This window comes from Narcine bancroftii, chromosome 8 (genome assembly GCF_036971445.1).
Source record: "Narcine bancroftii isolate sNarBan1 chromosome 8, sNarBan1.hap1, whole genome shotgun sequence".
Taxonomy (NCBI): Eukaryota; Metazoa; Chordata; class Chondrichthyes; order Torpediniformes; family Narcinidae; genus Narcine; species Narcine bancroftii.
The window spans coordinates 41,839,988-41,864,769 of NC_091476.1; the positions used below are offsets into that span (position 1 = coordinate 41,839,988).

The 24,782-nt window shown below is 37.4% G+C and overlaps 1 long non-coding RNA gene across 2 annotated transcripts in view; it reads right to left on the reverse strand.

Annotated features, from left to right (window-relative positions):
- LOC138741724 (uncharacterized) overlaps positions 1–24,782 on the reverse strand; it is a 73,892-nt gene that overhangs the window by 320 nt on the left and 48,790 nt on the right. Inside the window, exon 4 of one of the 2 annotated variants that reach the window (XR_011343710.1) lies at positions 9,623–9,675. The exons of the other annotated variant lie outside the window; for it this stretch is intronic. This is a non-coding gene — a long non-coding RNA (uncharacterized lncRNA). Of the gene's footprint in view, positions 1–9,622; positions 9,676–24,782 lie in introns of those variants that run through there. 2 annotated transcript variants of the gene reach the window in all.

Here is a 24,782-nt window from a genome sequence, read left to right on the forward strand (position 1 = left end):
TGATTAATGAGGCATCTGAATGTTATCTCTCACACTGTGCAAAATGAAATATTAATAAAAAGAGAACCAGGCAAACAGAAATTGTTTGCAGGACCTGCCTCAAATTTAAGAGTTGCTTATTCCCTGCTACCAATGACGACTACCTGTATCCTACATCAAAGCTTTCCCATTAGACTTTTTTTTAAATTCCCTTCATAAAGCTCCCATGTTTTAGTAATCTGCATCATTTGGTTCATTTATTTCAATATGTACTGAAACTTAAAAGCTTGCATCCAGATTATTTGGAAACAATTGTGAATCCCAATAACATGTTTACCTTCAGTGATTTTAATTTCATGCTTCACAGGACAAAGATATTTAAATATGATGACCATGGTGTCATCTGCTTTCTAAGCCACTTTTTTTGTTGGTTTGAAATACAAGGATGATTTATTTTGAACACAGCAAAGCAAAATAATCAGTTTATTTCTCCTAGTTCTCTTTAGATCAACCATTCTCAATGGGGGCCGTATAGCATGCCCCCCTCCCACACCCACAGCAGCAGATAAAAGGGCTGCAGACTGAAAATGTAATTTTTTTTTCTGTAGTTGATAGGAGAAAAGTACAGTAGAAACTAAAACTTGACTGCCTCACAGGGGAAAAGGGGCTGATAAACATTGGGCAGAGTCCTAAGGGGGCCATAGCCAAATAAAGGTTCAGAATGGCTGCATCTGATGGTCCTTTGGGTTGTTTGTTTTGAAGGAACTATTGTGGATTTTGAAGAGGAAATGAGGTGAATGTGGTATCTACACTCTCTTCATCTAACAGGAGGAGGAGTGGCCATTGAGATGGTTTGTGTGGGCAGCTCTGCTCCATCTGCCCTTTATTTTTGGCCTCTGAATACTCCCGATAACAAGTTACTCAGTGCCTTCCTGCATGGCCTTCCCACCTTGAGTGGAGTGGACCAGGGATTCTCCTAAGTCAATGAGGTGGTTAAAATTTTTTCCAAGATTTCCAGAAATTTCCTTTTCCTGTATCCTGGAAATCTTGTGCTGCAAGGAATCTTGGACAAGGGAATGTTCTTGTGGTGTAAAACATGAAAGTCTATGGACACCGTGATTGAAGGAAAAACACAAAATGCTGGTGAAACTCAGCAAGTCAAACAGTGTATGTATCAAAGATATTGATAAATAACCAACATGTCATGCTTGAGTCCTTCATTAAGCATTCTTGAGGAATCTCGTGTCAGAATGTGAATGGTACGGCTCCCTCAAAGGAGTTGAATGAATATATTTAAAGGATTTGTGAGAGGGCACTGATGACAGTTCTATGATTAATATGGAGGAATTCAAGTTTAAGTTTATTGCCACACCTACCAAGATTAATGATAGAAGTTATGAGGAGACCAGTTAGAAATTTAATACATAGTAGAACAAGTAAGACACACGCAAAGAGTCACTGAGAGAGATCAGTTGGTACGGAGCAAAGGCAACATAATTTTCCTATTTTGGGGTTCATTGCAGAGTCTGAAAATAGCAGAAAACATACTGTCCTTGAATCTGGGGGCTGCATGATCTCACATGTAAATCTTCTTCTTGTCAGAAATGGCCTGGGTGGGATAAGTCTGTTTTTCCAAGACAATGAGAGTTATATACATGAAGCTCACTTTGGGTTTGTGCTCAAATCTCTGAATTTGGACTTGAACTCACAAACTGTAACTCAGAGATCAAAGTCAAAGTTCAATTTTATTTTGTCAGGGTACCTACATGACATCACATACAACCCTCCAATTCTTTTCTCCCATGGGCCAGGCAGAATTTCTACTTTTTGATAACTTTAAACTGCACTCAAGAAGAAAGATATGAATACAAAAGAAAGAAATGTAAATAACCTGAAAATAAAAATCAGTAATAAATAATGTCCTTAAATTAGTCTCTGATTGAGGTTGTTGTTTAGGAATCTGGTGGAGGGAGAGCAACTGTTCCTCTACCTGGTGGTATGAGTTTTGTGGCATTTATACCTCTTTTTAAAAAATATTTTATTTAAAAATCTTAAGCCTTAATAATAATGTTACATTAAATTCAAAAGTTAATTTCAAAAAGTTATACATGTGATGTATATAAAAAAAAATGCTTTCCACCCTCCCCCTAAAATCCCTAGAAAGTAAAAAGAAAAAAAGTAAAGAAAGAAGGGACAGAGAATGCCAATGGAATAGAACATTTATATCATAAAGTCTAATATTAGAGGTTGCCAAGAAATGAGGTCTTCAGAGAGTGTATTAAACATAAAACCTTACATTTTGTAAATATGGGTGCAATATTTCCAAAATACATGATATTTGTGTCAGAAACAGTAAGTAGTCTTCTCAAGTGGTCTACAGCTATAAAGTTCTGCGTGCCATCCTTCCATGCCTAAATCTCTATCTGACTTCTATGATATTGCTGTACATTTCCAAGGAACTGCTAAAGCAATGTGTACAAATTCAATTTGATGCATAGTTAATTTTAATTTAGGTCTTATAACATTTATATTACTCAATAAAAATAACATCGGATCCTGCCTGAACTTCATTCCAATAATCCGTTACAAAACGTTATCGATTTCCAACCAAAGTATCTGACTTTAGGACACTGCCAAGTAGAATGCAAAAAAGATCCAATCTCAAGTCCACACCTAAAACATAAATCTGATATAGTAGAATTTAATTTTTGTGAGACAAATATAACTGATTCAAAAAATTATATTGAACTAACCTAAATTTAACATTTATAATTTTTGTCATCTTATTCTTGCACAATTCCATCCAATCTTTCTCATTTATTTGTCTGTTTAGAGCCACTTCCCATCTTAATCTGGATTTATTCACCTGTATTTTGGAGGTTTTCCTTTGAAGTAAATTATACATTACAGAAATAAATGTATTTACATTACTGTTACAAATCAATAATTCCAGTTCACTCCAGTAAGGTATCATCAAACTTCGACCTATTTTATTAATCAGAAAGGCCTTAACTTGATAATAGCAAAGGAAAGTATTATTAGGCACATTAAATTTATTCTTCATTCCTTCAAATGTTATAAATCTTCCAGTTTTAAAACTATCCTCTATCCTCTCAATATTCATCTGTATCCAACTCCTTAATTTATAGAAAATGGACTAAGTCTGTTTTGACAAAGGGGTGTCTTTCATGAAACTAAACCTTTCATACCTATTTTATTAATATTATTCCGTAATTCAATCAAATGTTTCTAAATAGGTGTTTCCATGCTTCCTACCAAACATTTTGAATTCCATTTATAGATGTAATCCTGTAAATGTATTTCTTCTATTTTACTAAGTTCTTTATTAACCCAAGCAGGAATTTTATCTAAACTAAACAATATATTAATAAATCTCAAATGAGCGGCTTTATAGTAATTTTAAAATTGGGAAGTTGTAAGCCCCCTGCAGTTCAAACTTCCAAGTCAATTTTTCAAAAAAAAACCCTCCTCATTTTCCCATTCTATAAAAACTTCCTAACAATTGCATTTAAATTCTTAAAAAAATATTTTAAGGAATTGAGATGGGGATTGACTGAAAAAGATATTGAACACTAGGGAAAATATTCATCTCAACACAATTTATCCTACCTATAAAAGTAATAGGTAGAGTATTCCACTTATTCAAATCCTTAACAATTTTATTAAATAAAGGTAAATAATTCAATTTATATAGACTTTTAAAATTATTATCAACCCAAATTCCTAAATATTTAATGCCTGCATCTGACCACCTAAATTTAATAGCCATTTTACACTGAATATAATCACTCATAACTGACGGCATGATTTTACTTTTCTCCAAATGAATTTTATATCCAGAACTCTCCCCATATTCTTCCAATCTTACATGTAATTGAGACAAAGATTTTATCGGATCAGTCAAATGGAGCAAAATATCATCAGCAAATAAATTAATTTTATATTCCTCTTGTATCTTTATCCCCTTAATCTTAGAATCTTGTCCTATAAGCTCCAATAAGGATTCTATTGCCAAAATTAAAAAGGCTGGTGATAAAGGAGAACCTTGACCACTCAATCTAGTTAATTGAAAAAGTAGAAACTTGTCCATCAGTTACCACCCTTGCACAAGGATTTTTATACAGGGCTTTAACCCAATGTAAAAATATCAACCCCAAGCCAAACCTTTCTAATACTTTAAACAAAATATTCCATTCAAATCTATCAAAAGCCTTCACTTCATCCAAAGCTACTGCCACACTTAAATCACCTCTCTTTTGAACTAGATGGATTAGGCTAATCAATCTTGCAACATTGTCAGCAGATTGTCACTTTTTGACAAATCCTGTTTGGTCCATATAAATTAAATTTTGTAAACATTTAGCTAATCTATTTGATAAATTTTACAGCAATTTTATAATCCACATTTGATAATGATATCAGTTGATAATATGGTGGATTTAATGGATCCCTATCTTTCTTTGTTATAACTGTAATTACTGCAGTTGAGAAAGGTTCCAGTAAGGAATTAGATTCCACCCCTTGATTTAACATCTACATAAAAAGAGGTATTAAAAGGTCTTTAAACTTCTTAAAAAAACTCAGTCGGAAAACTATCCTCCCTCGGTGACTTACCAATTTGCAGTGAACTAAGTGCTTCACTGATTTCTCTTGCTTCAAAGGGAGCATCAAAATCTCATTGATCTCAATATTTCAAACTAGGTAAAGATATTTGAGATTAAAAAACATAATTTAATCTCTACTGGACTCAGATTTATTAGAATAAAATCCTTAGATGAGTCATTAATTTCTTGAGGTTTATAAGTAATCATCTTTGTGCTTTTTCTAATAGCATTCTAGAAGTTTAAGGACCTTTTAATACCTCTTTTTATGTAGATGTTAAATCAAGGGGTGGAATCTAATTCCTTACTGGAACCTTTCTCAACTGCAGTAATTACAGTTATAACAAAGAAAGAAGTTCTAGAAGTTTGATCTGTTTTTAACTGTCAAGCAAGAACCTTATGGACTCTTTCTCCTAATTCATAATACCTCTGTTTAGTTTTCTCAATGAATTTTTCTGTTCTATAAGTATGAATCATGTTATAATAAATTTTTTTTAATTCTTTCATTTCTGATCTGAAACCTTTCATTGTAAATTCTTCTCCAAATCCTCTATTTTTCATTTCTAGTTGATCAAACTCTTTCATATAAACTTTCTTAATTTTCACTATAAAACTTATCTGACCTCTCAAATATGCCTTCAATGCATCCCAAACAATACATTTATTAACTACTGAATTAGAATTTATTTTAAAAAAAAATTCTTGAATTTGTTTTCTTGTAAAGTCATAAAAACCCACCCTCTTCAACAATGTGGAATTAAGTCTCCACCTATAAATTGACTTTTCCTTCTTAGGAACCAAACACGTCATTAAAAGCAATGAGTGATCAGGTAAAATTCTGGCTTTACAATTCACATTCATAATTCTTCCTTGCAATTGTGCTGATATCAACAATAAGTATATTCTGGAACAAGAATTGTGCCTATGTGTATAAAAAGAATAATCCTTTTCTTTAAGGTTTAACCTTTGCCAAATATCTATCAAGTTCAACTCTTTCATTATGTTCAAAGTTACTTTAGCTTGAGTAACTGATCTTGTTGTTTTATCCAAAACCGGATCAAAACAACAATTAAAATTTCTTCTTATTAATATTTTTTCATGTGCTTCAGCTAAAAACATAAAATTATCTCAAAGAAATCTTTCATCATCAACATTTGGCGCATAGATACATAAGTGTCCACATTTCAGAATAAATTTGAAAATGGGTCAAGACAAATCTCCCCACTGGATCAGTAACCACCCTTTGAATTTTAACAGGGAACGTCTTCTTAAACAATATCACAACACCTGTTGCTTTAGAGTTATATGTGGAAACTACAACTTGACCTACCCAGTCTCTGATGTTCTCTCTCTGTTAAATGAGCCTCTTGCAAAAAAAATCAACTTTAATTTTCTTCAAGCTAAAACCCTCTTTTTCTTAATAGTAATATTAATATTTAAACTTACCAAATTTAGTTTCCTATACTAGTAGCCATTGATCTACATCCCTTGAATTTGAAACTCCTTTTTGCCTCTCCTCTTTGCCCCCCCACATCGTAAAACTGTTAACCACACGTGACATCTCCATCCAATAGAAGGAAGTAAAGAAATAAAAAGAAAAAAAAACTTAAAAAGTTATCCACCCAAAAAAAACTGACAAATAAAGATCAATACTACCTCCTCTATTGTGCAGAAAGTGGCTCTTGCCACTAAGTGGCACATAATAGGGTAGGAGAAGGTTAAAAACTCTTCCGTGCCCCCCAACTCCAAGAAGAACAATCATTATATAACTTTAAAAACAGTTCATTTATAGGTGTAGACAGCCGCTTCAAGGACTCTGTTAACTTGTTCTTCTTCAATTTCTTGTTGCATCAACTCTTTTTCTGCAGCTTGTATCTTCTAGAGTTGTTGAATATCCAGGCTTTGCACCTTAACTTGTTGAACGTTCTTATTACTTGGAAGAGAGTTAGCAAATTCCAAAGCTCCCATTTCATTTACAAAGAATCTTGCTTGATTATCTCCCAAAAATACTTTAAGTGCAGCAGGATGACGAAAAGAAAAGTTGTATCCTTTCTTCTACAAAACTGATTTAGCTGGGTTAAACTCCTTTCTTCTTTTTACAATCACCGTACTTGAATCTGCATAAAAGAATACATTCTTATCAGCCGCTATCAATGAGCTTTGATATTGTCGAGCATTCTGGACAGCCACTCTCAATAGTCTTTCTTTATCTTGATAATGCAAACATTAATCAGAGCAGAGCGTGGTGTCTTTCCAGGTAATGGCTTATTTCTATTGGTCCTTTATGCTCCATCCATTCAATTCCATTCAGAAAATTATCAGACCTCAGGACTTCTGGGATCCAATTTTGAAAAAAGACTGAACAGTATTGGAACCTTCAATATATTCTATCAGCTCAACAATCTTCACATTATATCTTCAACTATGATTTTATCACATATCATTTTTTGTAAAAGTTCTTTGTTCTCGACACACCATGCCGTAACTGAATCTTCCAATTTATTAACCACATCCTGACATTGTTCCACTTCATGATATTCTTGCAAATTTTCTTCAACTTTCTGAACTTGTGCTTTAACTTTATCAATCATTTTAATATATCTTTTCATTTCTTCCTTAATATTCTTCATCTCTCCTTTAACATTCAAATTGAGTATTAACATCATACATTACAGACACAAACTGGATATCCATCTTCTCACTCATTGCCTATAATTAATTCATCAAATATTTGCCCATACCTTGTCCCCTAGCTTCAGGAGACTTTACCTGCATAGTCTTCATTCCTTATATTAGGTGAGCATCTTGATCTCCATCTTCTTCTTCCTCCTCCTCTTCATTATCCTGATCTTCTTCCTCTCGTCCCTTTATGTCGCTTAATATTGAAAAGAAAGCCTTCTCTCCAATGGCCGCGTTCCATGTATATTTTCTTGATGGTGGGGAGAGTTTGCTTGTGATTTACTGGGCTTAGTACAGTGAGTACTGAGTACTTCCCATTAAGGCATGGCTGAAACTCTCAGTTTCTGCCAAAGGCTTTGGTGAAGGCAACAATATTCATTCATTGTCTAAATGGTTTCTCACCATTGAATATTCATTCAATCTCTGGATTGAATCTCCACACTGGTAACAAGCAAAAATCTGCAGTTATAAACTGAAAGAAACAGAAGACACATAAGGTTCAAAGGATTTTACTTTTGTTTTTGAATTCTTTAATTTTATTAGCAAGTTTAAAAATGGTAATGTTAATTGTGCTTTAATTATTCCAGTCACTCATTAACTATTGAACACAGAAACTTTGCTTTTTCAAGACAAACAAATACAATTTAAAAACTCATTATTGTGCATGGAACATTGAAATGTTTTAGATTAAATTCTTCATGTAAATGTATTTCATTGATTGGTTTAAGGTCAATTAAACAACAATGGCATTTTTTAAAAAAGTATAATTTTAAAAATCTATAACTGTTCAGCTAATCATTTTGTTTACTGCATAAGCCCATCTCAGCTTGAAAGCAGGCAACAAATGAAATGGTGGTTTAGTCAATCTGATTTGCTGTTTGACTGGTTTGAGGGATGGATATTATTTTGGACATTTGGAGAGCTTTCAGGTCTTCTTTCAATATGTACTTTGGCATCAGTACCATTCATCCCAGCAGGCAGAAAGAATCTTCAGTACCATTCATCCCAGCAGGCAGAAAGAGTCTTCAGTACCATTCATCCCAGCAGGCAGAAAGGGTCTTCAGTACCATTCATCCCAGCAGGCAGAAAGGGTCTTTAGTACCATACATCCCAGCAGGCAGAAAGGGTCTTCAGAACCATTCATCCCAGAAGGCAGAAAGAGTCTTCAGTACCATTCATCCCAGCAGGCAGAAAGGGTCTTCTGGATAAAGATGTTGACTTTTTTTGGTTTTCCTGAGGAAGCAATTTTCTTTTCATTCCAAATATCCTTTTATTAAAACCCATATTTGATAAATTCACAAAATGTGAGCATTAACAAGACCGTCAGTTTTACTTGAGGTATAGGAATGGTGAATATATTAGGTCCAGACCCTGTATCAGGACTACCTTCACATATGCTGCTCATCTGTTGAGTACTTCCGGGGGGGGGGGGGGTTTACCTTTTGATTCAGCTTCCAACACCTGCCATCCCTTGCTTCTCTAATAACTTTTGTGATCAAATTGCTCATTGGGGAAGCTTCCTGTGTACAAACTAGATGTCCATTTCTTAATTACAACTCAAAAATAACATTTTTGACTGTGGGCTGCATTTGGAACAGCACACGACTGGAAATAGGCTTTGAAAACTCAAATATTTCCCCCATTTTCTTATGCAGAGAAGCTGAAATAACACTATATATTATTTATCCTGATTGGATGATCGTGAGCTTAGGACAAATTTCAGCAATTTACCCTCCTGAATTCAGTGACACAAATGTGCAATTAATACTTCAAGGGCTAATATTCTGAGGGGCAAAGACAATAAAGGTATTATGGAAGGGTGCCTGAGTTGGATTTCATCAATATTTTCTTCCCCCAGGGTATCTCTGAACTGCAAGAGTATTTCCAATATCCTCTGTTTTGTTTAATTCAGATTTTGAATGTCACCTTTTTAAAATTTTAATTAGAAGAAATTTTTGCAGCACAGAGGAAGCCGATTGTAGCCATTTAAACATTATTCCTAAAATAACCTGTACATTTTGATGGGTGAAGGAAACTAGAGCACCTGGGGAAAACTAATGCAGACACAGAGAGAATATATAAGCTTTTTACAGACAGCTTCAGATTCAAACCCAGGGAGGGGTAACCATATTTCCATCGGAGTGGCACTGAGTAAAATCTTTCAAACAAAAGATTTGAATGACGTTAACCTAAATTAATTGCATAGTAACATTTACTGTTCATCCTGTGGTTTACCATCTGTTCATTCGGAAGGATGGTGTTGAACTACTCTCAACAGCAGCTTACAGAAAATATTCTTTAGTTTGTATTTCCCTCTGGGTCAATTCCAACTTTTTTGACATCTCACTAATTAGTGCCAGATGAATGAAAGAGCCAGAAGTCCACTGTCAGCGACCTGGAGTGAAGAATATTGTAACAGATTGCTTTACAGTAACATTATGAAAGGTACATTACTTTGTTATTTAGTGACAAGCAGTTGTTTAAAAGATATTGACAGGTGAAAGGATTGTCAGATCAATGAACATTAAACAAAATGCACTCAGTCCCAAATGAGTGTTCATTTGCAGGGATCTTAAGGTGAAATCTATTACTGAAAAGATGTTACTCAAGGTTTGCTTGAATTACTTAAATTACTGAGATGATTTCCACAATTGCGATATATAGCGTGAAGGTTAAATGTTTTACCATTTAATTGCAACATCATAATTTTCAATTTGGTAAACGTGGTTCAAAAGCCACGAGTGGGAATTTTGAACAAGTCTTCACTTTGGAATGGCAAGTTCAATAAAGGCTAAGTTTAATTCTAAACATATTCCAGCTTCTGTTTATCAGTGAGGTATGTCACAACCTTCAATGACATGGGCACAGTTAGTGTAAAAAGACTCTGCAATAACTTAATTGAGAGTACTGTACTTTTGGATTCAGATATTGCAAGTTCAAGACTTCTTTGCTGTCTGTTCAATGACAATATTGCCTTAGTCAGATTATATATTTTATATGGAATGTATACGTAATTCTACGTGACATCAGAGTCAAGGGCAAAGGATCTTTGAGCAAAAGTGTTTATTCTAGCTCTAAAAGCAAGGAACTCATTACATGTTGTCTCAGTATCTGATGATATCATCATGTCCTATGATCACATGACTTATTTTCCAATTATATGTGAAAACAACAAAGCAGACTCAATATTTATCCCAACTTCAGGGAACTTGCTTTCTCTGATTGTATCAGAACAATCTAGTTCTTCTGTAGATTTTGCTTCTGACAGTAACTCTTTCCACAACCATTGCATGACCTACCAGGCAAGCCCTCCTGATCTGAATTTCACAGCTTTTTAAAAAAGTTTAGACATACAGCACAGTAACATGCCATTTCAGCCAACGAGTCCATGCTGCCTAATTTGCACCCAATGGACCGACCTCCCCAGTACGGTTCGAACAATGAGAGGAAACCGTAGCCCCAGGGGAAAACCCATGCAGACATGGGGAGGACGTACAAACTCCATACAATCAGTGTGGGATTCGAACCCCGGTCCCGATTGTTGGTGCTGTAAGGGTGTTGCACTAACCATGCTGACCTACTTTACTTCAGAATTAGAATCAGAATTTATTGTCATGAATAAGTCATGAAATGTAGAATTCTTGCACCCTTGTTTGTATTTTCGCTTCAAAATCTTCCTTCGCCCATCAACAGCTTAAAATCACAAAAATCCTAAACTCACCCTGTCAGAAACAACCTTTTTGTCCTATCCATTTCTCTTCATCCATTTTGTAACTAAAATAACATTCACTCTCATACCCGAACTTTAGTTTTATATGCCTTTGCTATTGCATTTTTTTTTCATTTGTACTGTATCCATATCACTTACTATTTATTCAAACCGCCCCTCAGCTTCCTTCCCTTCAAGAATTTTTCCTAATAAATTTGCTCTGCTCCAATTTAATGGCCTTGATCCCATTAACAGAGTCAGGCTGACCTGCCTGCTCATGCCCATTGTCCAAAGGGGGGGGGGGGGGGGCTGATGTGTGGAAACAAGTTCAACCATGACCAGATTACAGCAGGAATTCTTCTTGGACATCCTAGAGGATGGGGAATCCTCATATTTTCAGGTCAACTGCTCATTCGTTCCTTCAAAATTTACAGAATCAGAATTAGAATTTATTGCCCTGAACCTATCACAAAGTACATTGCTTAGTGGCAGCAACATAGTGCAAATGTCGCTATAAATCAACATTAAAAAAAAATATATATATTAGTGACAAACTAAGAGAAGTGAGGCAGTGTCCGAGGTTCATTGTCCATTCAGAAATGTGATGGCAGAGGGGAAAAAGCTGTCCTTGTGCTGCTGGGTGTTTGTCTTCAGGCTCCTGTTGAATGGTAGCAGTGCAAAGAGGGCATGGCCTATATGGTTGGCGAAGGTCCTTGGGGATAAAGGCTGCCTTCTTGAGACACTGCGTCTTGTAGATGTCCTCGATGGAGTGAACACTAGTGCCTGTAATGGCACTGACTGAGTTCACAACTCTCTCTAGTTATAACTTGTCCTGTGCATTGGCATCTCCATACCAGACAGTGATGCAACCAGTCAGAGCACTCTCAACGGTCCACCTGTAAAAGTTTGCAAGAGTCTTTGCCTCACTTTGCCTCTCTCTCCACCAGTGAGCCCTTGGTCTTTTTTTTTTGCCACAAAGTTTCAGCTGTTTCTCCCATTCAACTCTTTCCTTTACTCACTAGTAACCCTTGCACACAAGCCCCTATCCCTGAACCTCTATCTTCCTCAAGTTACAATATTATCATCTCTCCTACCATAAACATGGTCATCTTGCCCAAATCACCCACATCCTTTGTTGACCTCAGCTCCTGCCAGGTAACAGGCCACCCCATTCCCCCCCCCACCCCATGGATTTGCCTCTCCAGGTCTCTTTGTAACTTTTTGCAACACCATGCACAATTTTGCAACATGAACTTGCAGTAGAGATGCAACATTCTTTTTCTGAGCTTTGCCCTTTAAAACAATACTCCAATGAGTTGCAACCTGCACTGTACTCGAGAGTGTTGGATGCCAGCTTCAGACTCTCTTTGATCCTTGAATGATTCACTTCCTTTTGCTATTTGTTTTCCCCATACGTAAATGAGTAGTTTGGCAGCACAGCCTTGCTATATTCACTGAACTTTTGCTGTATCCAATTCAATGTCATCACTTACACTCCTCCAACACAGTGGAAGGATGGAAGTAAATCTATATAAAAAGAGAACAGATGCTAATTTTAATGACTGCATTGAAATGGCTTGAAAGAAATACTTCTTTCAGGGTTTACAGATGGCTTTAAACATTGCTCTGGTGTTAATTATTTATAACTTTTAGATTTTATTCAATAGTTACTAGTAAATTCAGATGTTCATGGCCGCCACAATTAGTTGGAGTGTTTGGATCATTTCTGTTTTCTTCTTGGAAATGTCCTAGAATTAGACATTTTTGGTTGTAAGTTAGAAATTTTTTGGAACAAATTACGGGGGTTAAGTTCCCGCAGGATGCGATGCTATTTTTATTGGGTAATATAAAGACTATAAGACCCAAATTGAGGTTAACTATGTATCAAATTGAATTTGTATAAATTGCTTAAGCAATATCTAGGAAGTGTGTAACCAGTTCTTGGAAATCAGATAGAGATTTAGGGATAGAGAAATGGCATACTGAAATTCATAGTTGTATTCCATTGGAGAAGATAACTTATTATTTACAAAAAAAAATCAGATAGTTTGGAAAATATGGTGTCCATATTTGCAACATGTGGGTATGAATGTTTAAAGAGTTCTCTAAGGACCCCATTTCTTGGTAACCTTCCACTCCATTATTATAAAGACTTCATGATATATATTTGGTTTTTTGACATTCTCCAGTTTTGTTCTTCTTCTTTATTTTTCCTTCTTCCATTTTATTTTTCGGTTTGTGTTCTGAGGGGAGAGGGAGAGGGGGTTGAATGTGGGAGGGAGAGAGGGAAGGGGGGAAATTATACCACATGTATAATATTTTAAAAGTTATTATTGAAGAAATGTATTTACTGTGGTGGAAACCACTGTTTTAATCGTACCTAATTGACTCGTTATGTGCATGGTTTCATCACTCCAAAGGAAATGGGCCAATGATAGTTTTTCTCAAGCAAATTATTTCAGTATCATTTGGGTCTAGAACAGTGATTCTCAACTTTTTCTTTCCACCCACATACCACCTTATGCAATCCCTTACTAATCACAGAGCACCTATAGCATAGGGAATACTTAAATTGGTATGTGAGTGGAAAGCGAAAGGTTGAGAAACATTGCTTTAGGAGTATAAAAAACAAAAAGGCAGAACTTTAAGGAGAGAAGTTTTGAAGGGTATCGGAGGGGTGTGTTTCTTTACACATAGATGGTTATTATCTGCAATGTTTGTTACTGTTTCAGTGAGACATTTGTGTGAAATAGAAACAATTTATATTATTTTATGATTTTTTAAAAATTAGAATGTAAGATTGAAAAATGATGTTTGAATGATATACAAAGTACTTTTTTATGAGTCACATTTGTGTTTTTCTGCATTTAAAAATATTTAATTTCACATTACACATCAGCAAAAACACATCTTGGAATGCACATTGAACAATGTGACCAAAGGTTGAGCAAATATCCAAGGACATCAAGATTCAGCATTAAATTCAGCCTCGTCGAGTTGCTTTAAATTTCACTGAAGATTGATGAAGGACTCACATATCTGGAACCTGCATGGATTCGAAATGAAATGTACTGGGCATATTTCCTCATAAGTTCTCTGTGCAAGTTTCCCTCACTGAAATATGTATTGCCTCCACAAGGAAACCAAGAGGTTAATAAGTGAAGGGGTTTGGAAGTGATTTTGATGTCAACAACTTCAAATTATAAAGTACATTTAAAGTGGTGTACACATTTCATGGTCTTTGACAGGAACAGTCATTGAACCAAAATTGAAGCATGCAGATGAATAGAAGACGGATTCTTAATGGTAAATGATTCATATTTTCCAATTCTCTCATCCTGATCTTCATTGAAATCTCATGATTAAAGTGTTTTCTGCCTGGACCACAGTAAAATAATCTCAGAGTTGTGTGTTATGTCATGTATGTACTCTGATAATAAAGCTGAACTTTGTCTTTGCTTTAAGCCAAAGCATGTCTTGCTAATTCCAGACTTTCTTATGGAAAATAAAATAAGAGAAAATACCTTATAATGCATCCAATTTCAAGTCAGTTATTATCATCCGATTGCACAAGTGTAATGCAATGAACCAATATTCTCCTCTCCTCAGTGCCAACCATGCAGACACACAACTAGACCTAATGTGCATATGCAGGACCAGTAAAAATATGAGTGGCTCTCTTGGTCACTCTGCATTCTCACTACCTGTGGGAAGTAGCTGTTCCTCAGCCTGGTGGTGCTGACTCTGATACTCCTGTATGTCTTTTCCAAATGAGCAACTGAAAGATGCTTTGTGTAAGGTCAAAGTGGTCCTCAATGATTTTGAACACCCTCTTCAGCCAACAATTCTGGTAGATCCTGTTAATGTGGGGGGAGGGGGGAAGGGAGGGAGGCTCCAGTGATTTGTCACTGTTATGTCCTTTGGATTGACCTCTGATCAATTTCTCTGCACCAACTGTACCACACTGTGATGCAGGCAGCCAGGACGCTCTCGAGAGAGGTCCTGTAGAAGGTTGGCATGATGGTTGCCACTAGTCTTGCCCACCAGTCTTTTCAGAAAGTGCAGCTGCTTTTGCACCTTCTTGACAAGCGAGATGTTATGTGTCCATGATAAGTCCCTTGTTAAGTGGACTCCAAGAAACTTGGTGCTCTCTGCCCTCTCCATTGCAGAGTTATTGATGTGTAGTGGAGAGTGGTCATTCCTGGTTATCCTGAAGTCCACGATCATCTCCTTCATCTTATCCATGTCGAGACTCAGTTGTTACCCTCGTACTATATCACAAAAATTTCCACCTCTTCTCTGTGGTGTATCTCACCGTTGTTGCTGATGAGGCCAACTACTGTTGGCTTATCTACAAACTTGATGACACTATTGGAACTAGATCTGGTGATGCAGTCATGGATCAGTAGCCTGAACAGGAGTAGGTTGAGCACACATCCCTGAGGTGTGCCAGTACTCAGTATGACATTGCTTGAAGTTTTTCTACTGATACGGACAGACTGTTGTCTTTCCATTAAGATGTCCAGAATCCAGTCACAGAGAGGGATGTTAAATCCCAGCAAAGACAGCTTCTCCATCAGCCTCTAGGGAATAAACTCTGAGCTGAAGTCAATGAACAGGAGCCGGGTATATGAGGCATCACTCTGCAGGTAGGTCAGGAGGGAGTGAAGGTTCAAGGCTATACCATTGTCAGTGAAATGGTTTCTTCTATAGGCAAATTTAAATGGGTTTAACATCTCTGGGAGATGCGCTTTAATGTGTTCCATCACCAAATGATTGAAGCATTTCATAATGATGGATGTAAGTGCCACAGGAAGGTAGTCATTAAGGGCTATTATTGTCACCCTCTTGGGTACCAAAATGATGGTGGCTGTCTTGAACATTGCAGGACAATAGACTGCTGCAGTGAGGTGTTGAAGAGGACTGTGAAGACATCCATCAGCTGGTCTGCACAGTCCTTCAGAACCTGACCAGGTAGGTTATCTGGTCCTACTGCCTTGTATGGATTCACATTAGATAAAGTTCTCACCTAGGCTAGAGCTGTGCCGGGAACCCATTCATGAGGGAGAATGGAGAATTCTTCAGTGTCATCTACAATTTACACCAATAGAGCATATTTCCACTCTAATTAAACTAATGAAAGGAACTGCTTCTATATTCATTTATACTGTGGTCTGCATCTAGAATGAGGTGTGAATGGAAATTGTAGAAGTGGGCACAATTTAAACATTTAAAAGACATTTGGGCTGATTTATGGATAGGACATGGACCAATTGCAAAGAGTATTTGCCTGGAGTACCAATTTGCTCAGCATGGATGAGTTGGGGCAAAGGACCTGTTCCCTGCTGTATAACTCTGTGACTCTGTTGAGAGCAGAGGTCCCAACGGAAGTGGATGTGGGAACGTTTCTCAGTCACCAAAAGGCTGTGAGGATGCTCAAGGTGCAGAAACAAATACAAAGGTTGAAGCAACAAATTAGTGTCTTCTCTTGCTTTCTGAGGATGAACAAACCATTGCGGGAAAGAGCAGGAATGTGAAAGAGTGTCCTGATACACTTATAGACTTTCTTCCAAGCCGCCTTCAGGCTCCTGAATGAACCCCACAATAGTGCTCTCAAACTCAAATGTATTTATTTTTTATATTGTAACTTCATATATATGTGCTCTTCTGCTCTGTACAGCTGTATGAAAGCTAGAGCTGACCAGTTGGATTGCTCGCGGAAGTTCAAGATGATGTTGTATGTATCACTAGTGCTCAAATATATTAACTTTATCTATTTATTTACAACATGGTAGAAGTTGATTCTGGCCATTGAAATCATGTCACCCAATTACAAAATTATGAGGGGTATAGATAAAGTAAATGCAAGAAAGGAGATACAAGAACTAGTTGACATTGGGTTTGAGGGCAAAAGGGGAAATGTTTAAAGGGAGTATTCGGGAGAACTTCTTCATGCGGAGAGTGGTGGGAGTGTAGAATGAGCTGCCAGCTGAAGTAGAGAATGCCAACTCAATTTCAGAATTCAAGAAAAAATTGGAGAGGTACATTGAATTTTAATGGTTGGCCACTAGGAGGTCCTTGCTATGAAGTGTGAAGGTTCTTAATGAAATGATCTTCCAGTCTCACCAATTTAGCAAGGAATTATTTCAGCAAACTTGATTCCTCAGTCAATCACGTGCTGCCAGGGATCAAAGCCAAAGCCAATTATTTCTCAGCTCATTTTCAGAATCTAGCTCTTGTTTGGACCCAGGTTGTAATGAAACATGAGACTGACTGTTCCTGATGGGAAACAAATTGAGCATCAGTGAACTGGTTATCATTGAATGTGGTGTGATAGCCCTGTCAACAACTTTTTTATCATATCACTGCGGACTGATCATAGACTGATGGGGCTGTCAGTAAACTTGCGGCAGTGGTCAGAAGTTGAATTTCCTGCCAGGTGCTAAAAGGCTTGAGAATATTGCAACTTTCCTTTGCTTTGCTGCAATATTTTCCTCTGCACAGTACTTCTATCACCATTGTGAGAATAAATTTCACAGCTTATCTTCCCCGGTTAGAGATTCGTTCAGAGTCAGAAATAATAGCATCTGCTTATAAAATCATTTAAAGATTTTAACCATATTGCTCTGATCATCCCACTGTCTTTTATTCTCAAGCAACGATAAGCCTTGTTTATGAAACAATTTTTTTTAAAAAATGCCATTATTTTCCAATAATATGGTGAATTCTGGTGGCAAACCTTCAAGTAGATTGAATAACATGGAATACCTAAAATTGGAGGCAATTTACTCCATGAAGCCTGATCAAAACATTTTATAATTAATGCCTCTCCATTTGCAATCCAGATCCCTTACAATCATAAAATATAAAATATTTCAGCCCAGTACAGGCCCTTCAGCCCACAATGTAAATCTACTCCTCAACAATCTAACGCTTCCCTCCCTCACATGCATAACCCTCTTTTTTTTTACATCCGTGTACCCATCCTAGAGTAATTGAAATGTCCCTATTGTACCTGCCTCCGCTACTACCCCTGGCAATGCATTCCAGACACCACCACTCTTTGTGCTATAAACTTACCTCTGATATCTTCCTTAAATTTTCCTCCACTTACCTACAAAGGAGGTGTTTGTCATTGGTGTTCCAGATATAAGGTGCTGGCTGTCCACCCTATGAAGTCCCCAATAATCTTGTAGACCTTTATTAAATCACTTTTCATCCTTTGTCATTCTGAAGAGAAAATCCCCTGCACACACAACTTTGCTCCATAAAGATATATTCTCAAATCCAGGCAACATCCTAGCAAATCTCCTCTGCAACTTCTTCAAAGCTTCTACATCTTTCCATAGTGGGCATATAGTCTTCTTGGAGTAAAATTCTTTACTTACACAAGAAGAATATAAAAAGCTGAAATAATATTATTCGTCCACCTACAAGGCCATTTCACTTATTTTGTTGGATCATTTTTTAGATTGTTTAGATCAATATCGCCCTTAGATGAAGTCTCATCTGCAGAATTAGTGCTTACTGTTGATCCTTTTAATGGAGAAGCTGCTGGAGATCCTACTTCACAAAATCTTGAGGGGCATGCAGTCTTTTTTTGCCAGGGTACATGGTTCCAGAATGGGATGTCACAGGGTTAAAGTGAGAGCAAAAAGATTTAAGAGGAACATAAGAGGCCACTTTTTCACTCAGAGTGAGGTTCATATCTGGAATGAACAGCCAGAAGATGCTGTAGAGGTGGACAGCATTCAGAAGACATTTAGATAGATATAGGGATATGAAGGGTTTAGAAGGATATGGACCAACTGCAGACAAATGGGACTAGCCCACAATGCCAATATGGTTGAGCTGAAGGCCTGTTTTATGCTACATGACCCCACAGTCTCAGCAGTGAAGATTTTCCCACTGTGCTATGAGGTAATGTGCCAGTGCTCTACTCACTTTACATCTATGACTGTGTGGCTCAGTACGACTACAACACCATCTACAAATTCGCTGATGATACCACAGTAGTGGGTTGTATAAAAAGGGGTGATGAGTCAGCACACAGGAAGGAGATTGACAACTTTGCTGAATGGTGCACCAACACAACCTCGCTATCTTGGAGGATCTTTCCTGGGTCCAAAACACTAATGGCATTGTGAAGAAAGCACATTAGTGCCTTTACTTCCTCAGAAGTTTGTGGAGATTGGATATGACAATAGAAACCCTGGCAAATTTCTACAGATGTGTGGTGAAAAGTGTACCGACCGATCTGGTATAGGATCATCAATACCCCTGAGAAAAAAACCCTGCAAATGATAGCGGTCACAGCCCAGACAAAATGCTCTCCACTATTAAGAACATCTACAGGGAATGTTGCTGTTGGAGAGCAGCAGCAATCATCATGGATGCACATCATCCAGCACATGCTCTGTTCTCGCAGCTACCATCGGGAAAGAGGTCTAGGTGCCACAAGACTCGCACCACCAGGTTCAGAAACAGCTGCTACCCCTCTACAATAAACTCAATCAGGGATTCATTTAAGGACTCTTACTTTTACACTTTATTGATTTTTTTTTCTCTCTGTATTGCACAGTCAGTTTGTTTACATTCTTTATTTGTTTACATGTGTACCTTGTGTTCATTTTTTTTGCACTACCAATAAGTGGCAATTCTTCCTGGTTCACAAGGAAAAGAATCTTAGGGCTCTGATTTCATGTATGTACTCTAACAATGAATCTGAAACCTAAATCAGTGGTTATGAAGGAACAACAAGTGTGGATGTTGTGTGATTAGACAAGAAACCAACGTGTCTCTTTGTGGTCTATCATCAGCTTTGGTGAGTGGTTGATTTAACAGTTGGCAGATCCATCCAGATTTTAGATTTCAGATTTATTGCCAGAGTACATATATGCCATCCCATACAACCCTGAGATTCTTTTTTTTGTGGACGATGCAGAATTACCGTTTACTGGTAGTGCGAAAAACAGTGGATACATGTTACATGGGTCTCAAATGCAAGACTTACGAACTTATGGACTGAGTGTTGATAAATGGGATGGGGTTAGATGGCTTGTTAGCAGAAAGCTGATGGGCTGAAGGACCTGTGGCTGTGCTATATGAAGATATGCCTATAACACACTGCCTTCAGAACAGGTAGAGTAAGATAAGGAACTGATGGAAGATTGCCACTGGTAATACATCAACCTTTGCATGAGTTGAAAGAAGTTAAAGGGGAGAATTGGTAATTGATTTATTGTCACATACGCCGAAATACAGTGCTATCCAGACAGTCGAGCCCTACCTAGAACAGTAGATTAAAAACATAAGTGTTGCAATAAATCAAGTCTTTGCAGAGAACTCCAAATCCAGCTCTTTTCTCTTAAAAAGGGTTGTCAGTTTTAAAACAGATTTGGATAAATATGTTTCTAAAATGGGTTGCAAGCATTACATCACCTGTGCCAGATCTACAACTTGATTGACTTCCTGCCATAATCCAGCAACGTTTCTCTCTCTGTTTCCACAACCATCCTTTGTCATTACCAGCACAATATCTCACTTTATGTGCAAATTTGCATGGGTTAGGAGGTCTATTTAATTGATTTATCTTTGCATATTTAATATCATTTCAATTTGTTTAATTATAATGTTTACGCTTTGGCAGGTGGCAAATGAAAAACTAAGTATGCCATTAAATAGGACGTGACAAGCCCACTTTATTTGTTACCTGGTCACTCTGAATTTCAGCCAACAGACTGAATGCACAGGCCAAGTTCAAATTCCAACAACCATCAGCAACTGGTGAAGTGGAAGCACGTGAATCAAGAAATCAGTGGGAATTGTAAAGGCCCCTCATCACTCTCTGGTCTCAGTCCCTTCTCATCACTACATTCAGACAGAAGGTGCAGAAGCCTGACATCCAGCATCTCAAGGTTCAAGAACAGTTTTTTTTTTCCTGCTAATGCATACCAGGCTTTTGAATCTCCCTGTACTACCCTAACCCTAACTATAAATTACTGAGTGAACCCTGAGGGTGGCATGGTTAGTTCAGCAGTAAGCGCAAGGCTGTTACAGTACCAGAGATCAGGACTGGGGTTCAAATCCTGCATTGTCTGTAAGGAGTTTCTACGTTTTCCCCATGTCTGTGTGGGTTTACCCCAGGGGCTCTGGTTTCCTTTCACCATTCACATTCATTGGGTGTAATTGGGGCAGCATGGGCTTGTGGGCCAAAATGAGCTTTTACTATACTGTTTTAATTTTACCAGGCCCTCCTAGCTCATGAACTTGTGCCACCCAAATACACCAACCAATTAGTTTCCAAACCCCATAGGTTTTTTGGAGTGTGGGAGGAAACTGGAGTACCTGGTGGAAATCCTTGTAGATTTGGGGAGAGCATTATCTACAACATTGGATCGAACCCAGATCTCTGGACCTGTAATAGCATTGCATCAACTGCTAGGCTATCTGTATTCCCCTAATGGCTGAAGGGGTACGAGGCATTGGAAGTGGGATGTTGGAAGTGCCAAGGGTACAGAAGGGTTCTTGACTGGGTCGGAGGTTCGGATCTGGAGCTCAGCGTGCTGATGGTTTGGACTGAAGGGGCTGCAGGAACACTGGAGGCAAATCAATGGACACACTATGACTTTGAGAGGACTCACTTTTACTTCTCTTTCTCTGTAAGAAGTGCTTCAGGCATTTCCTGCCGATGATGAGTCTGTCTGCTTATGGCAGATGAAAACAAATTTCATGAAATATTGCACTGGTCTTTATTACATGACAATAAACTGAATCTTGAATCTAATGAAACATCAGTCTTTTTCTTGCACCATTTACTGCTGTGAATATTTATTTCTTTATCCTTTAATATTTATTATCTTTTTCCATAATAACATATTGTACTCTTGTAGTTAGTGTATCTTATGTATCTGTGGCTGCAGCAAGTAAGAATGTTGGTGCATCTGTACATTGACAATAAATTCTCATCTCAGAATCGAACGTATGCACTGAAGATTTGGACTTGGTTGATCTTACTCTTTGGTGGTAAGAAAGGACTATATTGTGGGGTGGAGGTTGTTAAGTCTAATTTATAATAAGTAAGATTTATATAAATTTTGGAAACACATGTAATATTTGAGCAAAGATAAATTTTGTCCATGGGTGCTGGCTGACCTGTCAAGCATTTTCTGTTTGTGCTTCAGATTACTTGGAAACACAGTTGTACATTATTTTGACCTGTAATTTATGCTTGGTCTCACCAGAATGTGTGACTGCAAACGGCAATTAGCAACTTAAAATAAAGCAGTAATGCCACTTTTTTAGCGACTCAACAGAAAGGTCTGAAGAATCCCAGAGACATAATTACAAGCTTTGTAAGTGCTCATCTACTTGGAATGATCTCATCACTGATCTTTACAAGATAGTGTTAAATCATTTAAGATTCAGGACTGGCTATCATTATTCCTTTTTGTTGTCGTCAAGAATTACTCCAATCTGCAGTACAAATATCTGATGATATCACAATTACTTGGCACATTATTTCCATTAGCCTTTGACATCTGGGAAAATGTAAAATGAAGAATTGAAAATGGATTTTGTGTAGCCATTAGATGGAGTGAGAGGGTTGATAATTTCCTTTGTGCAAATGAAAGATGAAGTAGACCTCAACCATTATTCATTCTGTCTGGTAAATAAAACCAGTGAATTTGAGTGATGAAGGGATTGATTGAAGAATCCAACCTAAAGTTTAGTTGCTTGCAATGTTACAGTGTGCTTTCTCCAATATTTGGCATATTCAGATTACAAACTGAAATTTAAAATTTGGTTTCAACAATACTGAAAGACTTTGATGATATTGACTTGGCAAAAAATAGGGTTGACATCTATTTTAACCATAAAAGTTTAACTATAAATACCTACACAAGTTGCCATGCACAGATATCATTGATATATTATTTGGACATAGATAAATAGATAGAAGCACATGGAGACAGCAACTCTACCATGGTAAATGTGTCTCCAGCTGCACTGAAAAAATTCCCTACTGGATCTGTAGTTCCTCACAACGCGCACAGCACAGAGCAGTTTAACTATGTCAATCCTGTAGTACAGCATTCTGAAGAAATACCTCCCCACTCTCCCCCCCCCCCACCTCCACCACATCTCCTATTCTTGGGGGCACAAGCAATGCTCTTGACGACTCTTTGTTTACCTGACGAGAGGCAAAAGTTGAAGTATATCAAGTATATTACTTTTTTAATGTATTATCACGTGACAATAAAATAAACCTTGAACCTCGGAAGCAAGCTTTTCTAGAATAAAATGTCTTCATTATAAACCAAAGTAACATTCCTTTTGCAATCCCGATTGATACACCACAAAATTGGGATAGATTTGGGCTAGTTCTAATTTATGATCATAATAATGAGCTTATCATCATACACTTTCTACAATGTAAACAGGTATCAAAATTCTTACTTGCTGTTACTGAACAGGTACTTGATAAGATAAACTATGTGTACACAAATGGGACTAAATTAAAGGAGAGAATCCCTAGCGCATAAAAGTGATTTGCGATAGTGCAGTCCTTTTGTATTGTCAGTCAATGATTAGTGATTCAAGGGAAGGTTCAAGTCTGATAGCTCTTGGAAAGAGGTACTGGTCTTCACGCTTCTACACATTCTGCCCAAAGTGAGCATGAGAAGAGCAGATGAGTGAACATACATTAAGCAGAGTAGAGGCTCTTTGACCCATGATGTTGTGCTGACCAATATAAACCTACTAAACCATCTAAACCTTCCCTACCTCACACCCATAACCTTCTATTTTTATTTCATCTATATGCTTGTCTAAGAGACTTTTAAATGACCATATTGTACCAGCTTCCACCACCACCCTTGGCAATGCATACCAGGCACCTACAACTCTCTGTGTAAAAAAGAACTTACTCTTGACATCGCTCCTGAATGTTCCTCTCTCATTTTGTACAGATGTCCTCTTGTATTTGCTACTGTCACCCTGGGGAAAAGTAATGGCTGTCCACTCTATCTATGCCTCCCACAATCTTGTAGACTATTAAGCCACCTCTCATCCTTCTTTGCTACAAAGAGAAAAGCCGTATCTCTGTTAACCTTGGTTCATAAGAAATGTTCTTCAATCCAGGCAACATCCTGGTAAATCTCTTCTGCACCCTCTTCAAAGCTTCCACATCCTTCCTATAATGAGGTGACCAGAAATGAACAAATGTATTCTATAGAGTTACAACATTACAGTCTCCCAAATAATGAAAGCCAAGATGCCATCAACCTTCTTAAATACCGTATTAACCTACGTGAGAAACTTGAGAGATCTATGGATTTGGACTCCAAGATCCTACTCTTCTTCCGCACTGTTAAGGATCCTGACATTAACCATGTACTCCACTTTCAAATTCAACCTTCCAAACTGCATTACTTCACACTTATTGGGATTGAACTCTATTTGATACTTTTTTGCCCTACTCTTCATCCTGTCCATATCCTGTCTATGACCTTCTACACTATCCACAACACCTCCAACATTCATGTCATCTGTAAACTTATTGACCCATCCTTACATTCATCCAGGTCATTTATAGAAATCACTAAGAGCAGGGGTCACAGAACAGATCCCTATGGAACTCCACAAGTCATAACCTCCATTGCATCTACTACTGATTTCTGGGAGGCAAACCAATTCTGAATCGACGCATCCAAGGTTCCATGGATCCCATGTCTCATGACTTTCTGAATGATTTTACCATAGGAGACTTTGTCAAATACCTCACTAAAATC